Consider the following 14,418-nt stretch of genomic DNA (forward strand, 5'->3'; position numbering starts at 1 on the left):
GGAAGAGGTGAATCACAGGAAGGTAAATTCATTGATTTCTTTTAGTGTCTTTTGAGCATACGTGTATGCAGCCTTATTAAACACATTCTGTGTCCTGGTTCTGTTATTCCGTTACCATGGTCACTAGTGTTAAGGCCAAGCAACCCTCTAGTATTGATCTTTTGTTAGTCTGAGGGGCAATGCGAGGAAATGGGTTTTCTACTTACAGAGATGTTCTGTCGAATAGTCAAAGCCTGTACAATTGTAGAAGCAATGGTTTAATCAGGGCTTTCTAAGGACAGTTGGATTACCACTTGAGACAGAATCTTCCTGACTGGAGAGAAACGGAACTGAAAGGATTGCTCTGCTGGGAGCTGGAACAGGACCAGTACTGAATGACCTCATCCACTGTACTGCAGCAGTGCAAAGATGATTGGATTTTATAAAATTGTTATCACCGTCAACAACTTTGAAAAGCATTGAACCCAGACACAGAACTACAGATACAATGACATGGGCCTGTCGCCAAAGGTCTTCATCACTTTTGAAAAGGATTTTTAAATTTTGAAATGTAAATCAAATGACTGCACTCAGTGAGATGATGGTTTGGTGATATTGATGAATCAATAATCTTTCTGACCTCCCTGAGGACCACAGAAGCTGCTGCTGGGCCCCATATCATTGACTTAGTTGGAGGTGACTGAGTTTTGTGAATGAACGTGTACTTTGTTAATGAAATTAATAAAATGTTTTGTTATGACAAACGAGCATTATTTTCATCTGTGGATTTGAATCTAAAGATGACTTGTGAACTTCCAGGCACCCACAGTGAGCGAGAACGCCATTCTGCCCTCTGACCTAACTGACTGCTCCATCAGCTCAGGCCTACCTCCACCCGATATCTGCTCAACCATCTTCCACATCCTTGATCCCTTCTCAGCAGGAGTTGGTGTGATGCTGGTAATCACAGTCCAAGTTCCCCATCTCCAGATGTCCTCACCACGCCGCCCCCTCCTCACCCCTCTTCCAATGTCCTGCCTTACCCCTACCTCCACACCTCTCTCCTCTCCTCCTCCCCCCCACCCTCCATTCCCCTCCTCTCCACTCCACTCCCCCAACCTTCCCTCCCCTCCATGCCCCGAGGAATAGAGACAGCAGAGAAACAGGCTCTTCGGCCCATCTAGACAATGCTAAACCATTAGCCTGCCTAGTCCCATCGACCTGCACCTGGACCATAGCACTTCATACCCCTCCCTTTCTTGTACTTGGCCAAGTTTCTCTTAAATGTTGAAATCGACTCTGCGTCCACCACCTCCTCTGGCAGTTCATTCCACACTCTTGCCACTCTCTGAGTGAAGGAGCTGCCCCTCTTGTTTCCCTTAATCGAGGCAAATGCAGAAGGTGAGGGCCAGTTGCCTGCTTTTTTATCACTGGGGGTCACTCTGCTGTGGAGAGGGGAGACTGCCTTTCGATTGCTGGGGGATTGCTCTGCTACGGAATTGTGATATTCTGTTACCCAGGTTTCTGCGGTTTGGATATGGACTTGGACTATAGACTTTTCTTTTAGTCTAATAGTTTTTTATATTCTGTGGTTTCCACCTGATCTTTCTCTTTTTTTTGTGTGTGCAGGGGAGTAGGATTTGGGGGTCGATGTGCTGCTCTGTTTTTGTTCGTTTTTTTGTGCTGGGAGGAGGGATTTGTTTCGTGGCTGTCTGCAGGAAGATGAGTCTCAGGGTTTATTTGTAGTATTCATGCTTTGATAATAAATGTACTTTGAAAAGCTCTCTACTTTGATACGCCACAACACACACAAAATTCTGGAAGGCAGTGGCCAAAACCCTTCACCGGGACTGGGAAGAAGGTGGGGGTGGGGGTGGGGAATGAGTACAAGTTGGCGGGTGATAGGTGAAACCAGGTGAGGGGGGGAGGTGGGTGGGTGGGGAAGGGGTGAAGAAGTAAGAAACTGGGAGGTGATAGGTGGGGAAGGTGAAGGGCTGAGGAAGAAATGATTTGATAGGAGAGGAGAGTGGATCATGAGAGAAGGGGAGGAGGAAGGGAATCAGAGGGAGGTGATAGGCAGGCGAGGGAAAGAGAAGGGGTGAGATGGAAAACAGAATAGGGAATGAAAGGTGACAGGAGGGAGAAGGGAGTAATTTCTAGAGGGTGGAGAAATCGATGTTCATGCCATCTGATTGGAGGCTACCCAGACAGAATATGGGGTGTTTCTCCTCCAGCCTGAGTGTGGCCTCATCGTGGCAGTAGAGGAGGATGTGGACTGACATGTGGGAATGGGAATGGGAAGTCTAATTGACATAGGTGGCCATGGGAAGTCTCAGCTTTTGTGGCGGATAGATCAAAGGTGCTCGACTTTTATACGCCATCACCTTGAAATCTATTTGCTTTCCTAGTTACTGGTGGAAGCTGCCCGGCCAGTGTACTGTGCGTCATGTGTGAGTACAGCCAGGTCCCGCAGACTGGCATCCCCCTCACATTCACAAAACTACGGGACAATGGTGTGGTCATCAAGCGTGATCGCTCAGCGGTAAGCACATCGCTTTACCATGCCAAGCACCACCGATATGGGTTCAATCCCCGTTACTGTCTGCAAGGAGTGTGTACGTTCTCCCTGTGACCGTGAGGATTTCCTCCGGGTGCTCTGGTTTCCTCCAACATTCCTAAAACATACAGGACAGGGGTAGAGAGTTGTGGGCGTGCTATGTCGCTGCAGGTGAGATTTGCGGGCTGCCCAGCACAATCCTCACTGATTTGATTTGAGGCGGACAATGCATTTCACCCTGTTCGATGTACATGCGACAAATAAAGCTAATCTTCCTGGACTGGAGGGTGGAGAACATCAGGAAGAGGATCATGGAGATATCAGAGATTGAAGATGCAGCTGTCTGGAGCCAAAAGAAAAGCAACAACAAATTGCAGGAGGAGCTCAGCGGGTCAGAACTAGAATCGACTCAGGCATCCTCTGTACAGACAGATGGATGGTCTCATCATTTATGAAGCATCAGTAGCGTTATACTGTTTACTTTTTAAACTTGCGTCACAAATGTACCTTATGCTAATGGTCAATCATTAGGAATTTATTACCAAATTAACAAATATTTTATTATTTGTTAATTTATTTGTGGTGATATCACTTGTGTTGTATGTACGATTGTGCATCTTGGTCCGGAGGAATGTTGCTTCGTTTGGTATGTGTATCTGGTTGAGTGACAATGAACTTGACACTAAATCAGGATAATTGTCCACTGGCTCAGAAACTGCTATTAATTGAGATACAGTGAGGTGTAGACCATTCCAGCCCTTTGAGCTCCACTGCCCAGCATTCCCCAATTTAATCCTAGTCTAATCACGGGACAATTTACAATGCTCAATTAACCTACTAACCCATACGTCTTTGGACTGTGGGAGGAAACTGGAGCACCCGGAGGAAACACACGCGGACGCGGGAAAACGTACAAACATCTTATGGGCAGTGACGGGAATTGAACCCGAGTCACCTGTACTGTAAAACATTGTGTAAGCCATGCTGCCCTTTTTTTCTTAATGAGAGAAGTCAAAACTTTAAACATCGCTCAAGGAATTTCTAAAACGGCCAACTGTGAGGCTCTGTTCAAAGTTCAAAGTTCAAAATACATCTGTCGTCGAAGTACGCAAACTATATGCAACCTTGGGATTTGTCTTCTTACCGGCAGCCACAAAACAAAGAAACGCAACAAAACCCATGAAAAAAGACCATTAAACTCTCAATGTGTGAACAAAGGAACAAGTTGTGCAATAAAACGAATAACTCTCAGAACTAAAGTTCATGAAGGTGCGTCTGCAGCCCCAGATCCAGTTCATCGCAGCAGCCGCGCCCGGAGCCCGTTAGTCACAGGCCACAGCTTCTGTTCAGCGCAGAGAGGAGTAAACCTCACGGAGCAGCGAGCTGAACGCCGGCCCGTCCCTGACCTCTGACCCCGGCACCTCGACCGTTTCAATCTGCTCCTGCATTTAAATCAGCCAAACGTCGGCCTGTGCCTCACTCTCGGGCCCCGGACCCCGGACCCCGGACCCCACCACCTTGATTTGGCTTTAATACAAAGAACGAATGAGATGAAGAAAGACTACGGAGAGCTCCTCGAAGATGATCCGGGATTGAAAGGATTGTTGAGGAGCGCTTGATGGTTCTGGGCCTGTACTCACTGGAATTCAGAAGTATGAGGGGTGACCTCATTGAAACCTATCAAATGTTAAAAGGCCTTGAAGGAGTGGATGTGGAGAGGATGTTTCCTATGGTGGGGGAGTCTAAGACCAGAGGGCACAGCCTCAGAATAGAGAGGTGTCCATTTAGAACAGAGATGAGCAGGAATTCCTTTAGCCAGAGAGTGGTGAATCTGTGGAATTCACTGCCACAGGGGCTGTGGGGGCCAAGTCATTGAGTAGATTTAAGGCAGTGGTTGACAGAAATTCTTGATTAGTTAGGGCATGAAGTGACACGGGGAGAAGGCAGGAGATTGGGGCTGGAGGGAAACAGATCAGCCGTGATGAAATGGAGGAGCAGACTTGATGGGCTGAATGGCCTAATTCTGCTCCTTTATCTTCAGGTAATGAATCAGGGAGTGTAAGTGGTGTGGCACTACGGTTTCGGGTTTTTGTCAATTCCTAGACACATTTCCCGTGCACTGATCCTTGCTGCATACAAAATCCTCCCCATTTCTCCTGTAGTGTCATAAGATTACAGCCTCTCCATTGTGTGAGGCTCTACGGTATATTACAGCATCTGGAAGACAATACTCCAAATGGTCAGGCACGCCTGGATTGCACATAAACACAACAACACTTAATCCTTTCCCATGGCCCACACAATACGTTAAGGTATCATCACGCAAGAATATCATCTAGCACTTTGTACTCTCGATAATAACATGCCTGAGATTACTAAACATTTGTTCCTATTCAAATACTAGTTACCAAGTTTCATTTAAAATGCACAGTATATCCTGTACTATTTTTCAAATTTGCTTAGGATAAAATTTACCAGGATAGAGTTACCAAGTTTTATTTTAATCAGAGTATAATTGTGGAGGGAATGAATACTTAGAACTACATGGAATATAGAGCATAGAATATAGGATATGGAACATAGAAAAATACAGCACAGTACAGGCTGTTTTGCCTACAATGTCGTGCCAACCTCTTAACCCGCTCTAAGATCAATCTCACCCTCTCCTCCCATATAGTTGTCCTTCCTTTTACATCCACGTACGTCCAGGAGACTCGAAGAATCTCTTAATCACCCCTAACGTACCTGCTTCTGCCACCACCCCTGGCAGTGTGTTCAATGCACCCACCAGTCTGTGTAAAAAATTTAACCCTAACATCCCTCTACAATCACCCTACAAGTAAGCCCCGTTGTATTAGCCCGGCAAACACTGAGAAACTACAAGAAAACAGCGTCAGCTAATGCCAGAAAATTTTACTGAACAATTACATAAATAGGGGAGATTATATAAAAATACAAGTAAGCAACATTTGTTTATTATGTGCCGTGTCGTATGACAAGGGCGATCATAGTCTTCCCATGACCATGATTGTTCTTGGCAAATGTTTCTACAGAAGTGGTTTGCCATTGCCTTCTTCTGGGCAGTGTCCTTACAAGACGGGTGACCCCAGCCATTATCAACACTCTTCATAGATAGTCTGCCTGGCGTCAGTGGTCGCATAACCAGGACTTGTGATCTGCACCGGCTGCTCATACGACCATCAACCACCTGCTCCCATGGTCCTTGTGATCCTAATCGGGGAGTAAAGCAGGTGCTACACCTTGCCCGGGGTGACCTACAGGCTAGCAGAGGGAAGGAGCACCTTACACCCCCTTTTGTAGAGATGCATTTTCACCCCGCTACCATACAAGCACAGGAAAGTTAAAATACAGTTCTACAGCCCAACCCAACACTTGGGACTCCTCTAGTCCAAAGGTCTTTGTGGATTCAACAGGTGCCTTGTCCAACAATGAACACCCTGTTCCTGCCTCCTTACGATATGAGTTATAATTTTACTTCAAGAATGTTCTCTAATGAACTCGAGAGGAACTTGGAAAGAACACAAAAGCGAGTTGGACCTGTTTCTGGTTGCACACACACTCCAAGCTCAGCACAGAATCGGAAGGAATGCAAGTGAACGGCTGGACTGGGGGGGGTGTGGACAGAAGAAGCACCTCTGGTGCTGCGGGAGGGAGAGGAGGTGCCTGGGGTTGACCGGCGGAGGACATACAAAAGTACAGCTCATTAAAAGGAGGCCCTTTGGCCCGCTATGTTCTGCCGACCTTACAAACCTTCTCTAAGATCAATCTCAAACACAAGAATGTCCGCAGATGCTGGAAACCCAAAGAGACGCACATAAAATGCTGGAGGAACTCAGCCGGTCCGGCATCATCTCTGGGCCATTTCGGTCCAAGTGGCCCGCAGAAGGGTCTCAATTCTGCCTGACCTGCTGAGTTTCTCCGGCATTTTGTGGGTTTTGACTAAGATCAGTCTAACCCATCCCTCCCACCTTCACTTTTCTTTCATCCCTATACCTTTCTAAGAGTCTCTTAAATGTCCCTAATATGCCAGCCTCTATCGCAGCCTCTGGCGGGCTGTTCCACACACCCACCATTCTCTGTTGAAAGAATCTACTACCGACACCGCGCCCCCCCCCCCCGTGCTTTACTCTAATCACCTTAAAATTATGGCCCCTCATGTTAGTCATTCCCACCCTGGGAAAAAGCCTCTGGCTGTCCATCTGAACTACACCTTTCAAGCCACCTCTCATCCTTCTTCTCTCCAAAGAGCAAAGCCCTAGCTAACTGAACCTATCCTTGTAAGACACGCTCCCTGTCCCCGCCACCCCCCCACGGGGAACAGTGCGGAGAGGAGCCTTCATCAGGACAGATCCAACGGAAATTAGGAGATAGGTGGGGGTGGAGACAGTGGGATAATAGAAGGGAGGGTATACAGGAGGAAGGCTGGGAAAGGAACTGACAGCTGGTGTTTTGCTCCAAAAAGTAGGGGGGGGAGGGGTGACGGAGTTGTGGATAATCAGTCGATGCCCTATTAACAAGAAGCAGCCGTGGGGTCACTTGTTGTTGCCACCCAGGAGAGGAGACACCAGAGGTGGTGTGGGAGAAAGCAGAAGCCTCTGCGGACATTGTTGGAATCTGTCCTGGGTTGGGAGATGGCCCCACCCATGGGTGCGGCTCTCCAGTGTTCGCTTGGTGCTGATCTCCAATGTTTGCTCAGTGCTGCCCTCTAGTGTTTGCTCATTGCTGCTCTCCAGTAGTCGCTCGGTGCTGCTCCCTAGTGTTCACTCAGTGCTGATCTCCAGTGTTCGTTAAGTGCTGCCCTCTAGCGTTTGCTCATTGCTGCTCTCCAGTAGTCGCTCGGTGCTGCCCCCTAATGTTCACTCAGTGCTGCTCCCTAGTGTTTGCTCATTGCTGCTCTCCAGTAGTCGCTCGGTGCTGCTCCCTAGTGTTTACTCAGTGCTGATCTCCAGTGTTTGCTCAGTGCTGCCCTCTAGGGTTTGCTCGTTGCTGCTCTCCAACAGTCGCTCGGTGCTGCTCCCTAGTGTTCGCTCAGTGCTGATCTCCAGTGTTCGCTCAGTGCTGCCCTCTAGTGTTTGCTCATTGCTGCTCTCCAGTAGTCGCTCGGTGCTGCCCCCTAGTGTTCACTCAGTGCTGATCTCCAGTGTTTGCTCAGTGCTGCCCCCTAGTGTTTGCTTGTTGCTGCTCTCCAGTAGTCACTCAGTGCTGGTCTCCAGTTTTCACTTGCTGCTGCCCTCTAGTGTTCACTCAGTGGAAGACAAGCTGGACCAGGACAACATTCCAAGCACCATCAATCTACAGGCCATGCCAGTGAGGGACTTGAGCAATATTATTTTTGTGTGACTGTGTGTTTTTCTGCTATTGTGACTATGTGTGCTCTGTGCTGTGTGCTGTTGGTACTGCGCTTTGCAACTTGTTCCCAGAGGAGCGTTGTTTCATTTGGCTGGATACATGTCTGGTTGAATGATAATTAAACTTGAACTTGATTCCCACACTCACTCCCACTTCCCACAGACTGCCATGCATAACAATAATATGACCTCCTAATTTCCAAGTGATTTATCTGCCCGAGTTTACAATCACTGCTGAAGAGAACCCAAGAGACATATTAAACAGTGAACCATTATCGCTGACTCCCTCCCTCACTGGGCCGGGACAGCACACAGAGAGAGATCAATCATCCACTACTGTGTTCTTAATGTCAGGGCAACACTGTTCGATTTGGGTCTAAACTGCTAGATCAATTGTTGTTTTTCTTCCAGTTTAATATTATGTTTTCTTCTGTGTTTTTAAATCCCTTGTTCATAAATGTTCAGGAGATTTTCAGTAATTTGTAGTACAGTTGGTTCTGTACTTTTGCAGTTTGTCTGTGAGCCTGAGATAACATTTGCAGCTAAGTCAGGCCTGTTCCTCATTTCACAGGCTCTTCTTATCAGAGAAAACATCCTTATCAGAGAAAACATCCTTATCAAACCAGCTGCACCTAGTTTACAGCAAAAAGAGAGAACATGGTCTGCAGTCCTTTAGTTCTTGCCTTCTCTCCATACTTGCCTTTTCCTTTGGCTTGTTATTGGCTGCTGTGTAGTACAGGCTGACCCTGTCTAGAATAAACACCAAATAAAACAGATGTAACCCTCGGACATTCAGCTATGGCCAGTGACCTTCCGTGACCCTCGGCGACCCTCGGAGACCTTCGGACTCTCATAATCCCTTGGACACTCAGTAACTGTCAGACAGTGGCCATCAGACCGTCAGTGACACTCGGTCCCTGAGTGACTCTCCACGCTCGCCAGACACTCAGAGACCCTCAGACCCTCAGCCTTCCAGACCCTCAGACCTTGGGTGGTTATTGGAACCTAAGTGATCCTCAGAGACCCCCAGTGACCCTCGGACACGTCCCTTCCCCAGCCACACCCGCAGCCTCACCGCCATCTCTGCGACCACAGGATGGGGAAAGCTCTCATGAGTCCTGGCCCTCTACACTCCATTTGGTTTTCCCCCACCCCATTGTCCTGTGCTTGAAAAGACAGAAGACGTGGGTGTGCTCTGGGCAGGGGTCTGGAACTTTGGATCAACCGGACAGTGTCCAATCCTGGGTATGTGCACGTCACCCCTCCTCTAACCGTGGGAAGTCACTGAGCTGTTCATCCAATGAGTGCTGGTGGGGGAAGGGGTGGGTGCACAGCAAGATCTCACACAAGGCTTGGGACGGTGGCCAATGGCAGGTGTCTGAAGAAAAACTCCATCCCAACTCCAAATGGCCATTTGGCCCCAAGTGTCCATGCCAGCTTCCTGCCAGAGCACTCCCATCAACTCCACCCCCTCCTCACGCCCCCCCTATGACCCCTGTAACATTCTCTTTCTCACGCATATGGCCGACAGCGCCACACCCTGGGGGTAACTTACAGCAACCTGTCTGGACTCTGGGATGTGGGAGGGAATCAAGGCACCCTGGGGATCCTGACCAGACAACGCCCAAGGTCAGAATTGAACCTGAGACAACAGAGTTATCGGGCAGCAGCCCCCATCACCACTGTGTCACCCGGCACCTCTCCGAAGCTGGTCAGCACTTAGCTTTAACATCTCACTCTCCGAGAGCACGGAGCTCCCTCTGTCCCGTCCCGCACTGGAGGGTGAACTCAGGTTCTGGTGGAGTCGCTGGACGGTCCTGGGCCCACCATGTTGAGGATCAGGGAAAGGTCTGACCAACACATCCAATCCTGACAGGCTGTCCTCTTCTCTAAATGCTCAATGCATCGTAATTCATTTCCCATTTCCACACCGATATCTCTGTCCAGGGCCTGTTCCACTGCCAAACTGAGGTCAGATGCAGATTAATGGGGTAACAACTGATATTCTGTCTTGGTATTCTCCAAAATGAATCAGGAACATTGTATTTCTTTAACTTCTGATAACCACTCCCTGCTGTCTCCACACTTTGTTTTCCTCCTTCCCACTGACCCCATCTTCCCCCTCTCCCACCCTCTCCATCTCTCCATCTGCCCACCCCATTTCCTTCATCCGGTTTTCCTCTTTGCCTCCTTCACTATATTCCATGGTCTACAGTCCTCTCCTATCAGATTCCACCTTCTTCGTCATTTTGTCACTTCCACCTATCACCTCTCAGCTTCTTACATCATACCCGCCTCCCTTACTTGGCTATCACCCCCTCACCAGTATCCACCTATCACCTCCCAGCTTCATACATCTTTGTCGCCTCCCTCACCTGTCTATCATCCCAGTCACATGTATCCACCTATCACCTTTCGGCTTCTTACATCATTCCCCCTTCCCTTACCCGTCTATCACCTCCCCCTCAACTACTTGCTCTCACCTTCCAGCCCTTGCTTCCACTTTTTACACCATCTAAGAGATGGTGTAGAGATGGTCGATAAGAGCTGGTGTTGAGATGGTCTCTAAGAGATGGCTAAGATATGGTCTTTCTCTCCAGTCCTGTTGAAGAGTCTCAGCCTGAAATGTCCACTGTCTATTTCCCTCCACAGATGCTGCCGCCCTGCTCGGTTCTTCCAGCACTTTGTGTGTAGATTTCAATCATCTGTGGTCTCTCATGTGTCTGTCTAACACAGATGCTGAGTTCTTCCAGCACTTTGCTCCAGATTTCCAGCATCTGTGGCTTCTCTTGCATCTGTCTTTAAACATCCAATTCATAGTTTTTATTTGGTTCTAATTAGACACACACAACAGGTGGCAAGTATCTGATTTCCGCAGAATTCCGCTTGAAGGTCCTGGTTTCCTTTCCGCCTGCCCACCTCCAGGACATTGTCTCTGAACAGAATTCTCTCCACTTGCACGACGTTGGATTTCACACGACTGCACTTGTGCCAGGCCTGTTATATTTGCATTGGCTGACAGCCAAGTCTACTCACTAAATGTCGATGGGAATTGTTTTCAGCCAGCAAAAGTTTCAATGCACTGATAGGACAGATTCAGAATCAGATTTATTTACCACATGCTCAAAAGTCTGATGCACCCTAGCTACTGTATATATATGTGTATATATATATATATATATATATATAATATTTGTGTGTGCCTAAGACTTTTGCGCTGTACTGTAGTGATTTTACGTATTGCACTGTACAGCTGCCACAAACAAAAACAAAATTCCTGACGTATGTGGATGATGATAAACCTGATTCTGATTATGGATCTCGATTGCAGACTGAGAGTGGGAGAGGGCAGTGGGAGGGGAGTCATGTTTGGGGAGGGGGAAGAGAGCAGGAGGAGACATTCTGTAATGATCAATACACTAATTGTTTGGAATCAAATGACCTTGGCTGGTGTCTCAGGGCTGGGTGTGTCTGTACCTGTGCCCTCCCCCTGCCCCTGGCACTCCTCCTCTGCCACCTGTCTCACACCCCTCCCACGGCGCTCCACCCTCGCCATTCCCAATCTCCTTCGCTCCCGCCAGATTTACAAACTCGCTCTCCACTGCACGTTGACAAATACAGTATTGTCTTATCCACCCTAGCTACAGTATATACGTGCCCAGGACTTTGGTGTATACCGTGCAATGCGTTGTTTGCATCAATAACCAACACACCCAAGATGATCTCGGAATGAAAGCAATGAAAGAAGGTGAGAGGGATCTGGGAATACAATTCCATAATTCCGTGGAAGTGACTTCACAGGGAGATAGGGTCCTAGAGTGCTTTTGGCACATTGCCCTTCATAAATCAAAATATTCCGGACAGGACTTGGGAAGTTGTTGAAGATATCGGCGAAGTCTAACTTGCAGTATTGCGCATAGTTTTGGTCACCTAGTTCAAGTTTCAAGGTTCAAGTTTATTTAACACATGTACATCAAAACATACAGTGAAATATGAGTTTTGCATTAATAACCAACACACCTCACATTCAGGAAATATCTCAGATAACACTGAAAGAATAAAGAAAAAGTATTACAAGTATGTTGCTTGATGACAAAGTTGAATAGGTTAGTAATTTATTCCCTGGAATATAGGAGAATGAGGGGAGATTTGATACTAAATTATGAGGGGTCTAGATAGGGTGAATGCAAGCAGGCTTTTTCCACTGAGGGTGGGTGGGACTACAACTAAAAGTGAACTAGAGGATCGGATACGGATGAAAGTGAAATATTGAAGGGAGTCCCTACTCAGACACCCAAAACACTGACAATTTTGCTTGCCCCATGCACACAGTTCCTTCAGCAGGTCCCTTCATTCTGCCCACATTCATTCGCGGGGCTCAGGAAGTTTCCGGAATCTGAGTTCTGAGGAGCTTGCAACCCTGCAGAGAACTCAGCCTGTCACAAAGGCATCCGCTCTGAAATCCAGCCTTGCCCCGGGAATTCAGCCATTACATCAACCTGAAATATTCATCCGTGTCCCTCTCCGCAGAAGCTGCCCGATCTGTTGAGCACTTCAAGCCTTTCCTGTTTTTATTCCGAATTTTTTTTTTATTCTTTGCGATCTTCAAGTTCGCCCTCTGTTGTTGGAAAAATTCACAAGTGGTGAAGAGTTGGTTTACCGGAGTGAGACGGGACAATTGGGTGAGCAGAGCTGAAACAACAGTCTCTCACTCAACACCTGTAAAATTAAAGAGCAAGTTGCTGATCTCAGGACAGGAGAGGAGGGTAAACCTGCACCACGCTACATTGGGGGAATCGACAGTGGAGAGAGAAGCACTGGCCTTAAATTCCTGGGTGTTGACATGTTGATTGACCTGTCCTAACGGATTATTCATTGTGTGATCATACTTTGTCGGCATATATCATCTTTTATTAAGACTTTCACACTGTCAACTGCCAGGAATGTCAAACAGTGAAGGGGTGGTTAATTGGAAAAACTGAAATGCAAATTCTCCTTCTTATTATTCACATTTGAAATGGGCGGTGTAAAATTGGAACCTACTGCAGGTGGTAGTAGGAAGCAAGAAGCTCGAGCAAAGCCAGGCAGGGGCTCAGCACATCACGGAAGCCAGCCTCCCCCTCCACAGGCTCCTCTCACTGCCTCAGTGAGCCCAAATCAAAGACCCAGCCACCCGGAACATTCTCGCTCCTCCCCTCTTCCATCGGGCAGGAGGTGGAAGCCCCCGGATACACTTCACCTCCCCACCCCCATGCATTGCCACTTTACACTGACACTCCACACCTCATACCTGCACTGACACAGTCACTTACACAATACCCTAAGTGTGGCCTGACCAGTGTCTTATACCAGACGCTGATGCAACCACTCAGCAACTCTCCACGGGACATAGAAACATAGAAAATAGGTGCAGGAGTAGGCCATTCAGCCCTTCGAGCCTGCACCGGCATTCAGTATGATCATGGCTGATCATCCAACTCAGAACCCTGCACCTGCCTTCCCTCCATATCCTCTGATCCCCCTAGCCACAAGGGCCATATCTAACTCCCTCTTAAATATAGCCAATGAACTGGCCTCAACTGTTTCCTGTGGCAGAGAATTCCACAGATTCACCACTCTCTGTGTGAAGAAGTTTTTCCTCATCTTGGTCCTAGAAGGCTTCCCCTCTATCCTCAAATTGTGACCCCCTCGTTCTGGACTTCCCCAACATTGGGAACAATCTTCCTGCATCTAGCCTGTCCAATCCCTTTAGGATTTTATACGTTTCAATAAGATTCCCCCTCAATCTTCTAAATTCCAGAGAGTACAAGCCTAGTCGATCCAGTCTTTCATCATATGAAAGTCCTGCCATCCCAGGAATCAATCTGGTGAACCTTCTTTGTATTCCCTCTATGGCAAGGATGTCTTTCCTCAGATTAGGGAACCAAAACTGCACACAATACTCCAGGTGTGGTCTCACCAAGGCCTTGTACAACTGCAGTAGTACCTCCCTGCTCCTGTATTCGAATCCTCTCGCTATAAATGCCAGCATACCATTCGCCTTTTTCACCGCCTGCTGTACCTGCATGCCCACTTTCAATGACTGGTGTATAATGACACCCAGGTCTCGTTGCACCTCCCCTTTTCCTAATCGGCCACCATTCAAATAATAATCTGTTTTCCTGTTCTTGCCACCAAAGTGGATAACCTCACATTTATCCACATTAAATTGCATCTGCCATGAATTTGCCCACTCACCCAACCTATCCAAGTCACCCTACATCCTCTTAGCATCCTCCTCACAGCTAACACTGCTGCCCAGCTCCGTGTCATCCGCAAACTTGGAGATGCTGCATTTAATTCCCTCGTGTAAGTCATTAATATTTGTTGTAAACAACTGGGGTCGCAGCGCAGAGCCTTGCGGTACCCCACTAGTCACCGCCTGCCATGGGACATCTGTAGAAACTTGCTGAAGTCTTTGGTAACTTAGCAAATCTCCTTGATCTTCTACTGAATTGCAGCCACTTGCGTGTC

The sequence above is a fragment of the Mobula hypostoma genome, chromosome 13, assembly GCF_963921235.1.
Source record: "Mobula hypostoma chromosome 13, sMobHyp1.1, whole genome shotgun sequence".
NCBI lineage: Eukaryota > Metazoa > Chordata > Chondrichthyes > Myliobatiformes > Myliobatidae > Mobula > Mobula hypostoma.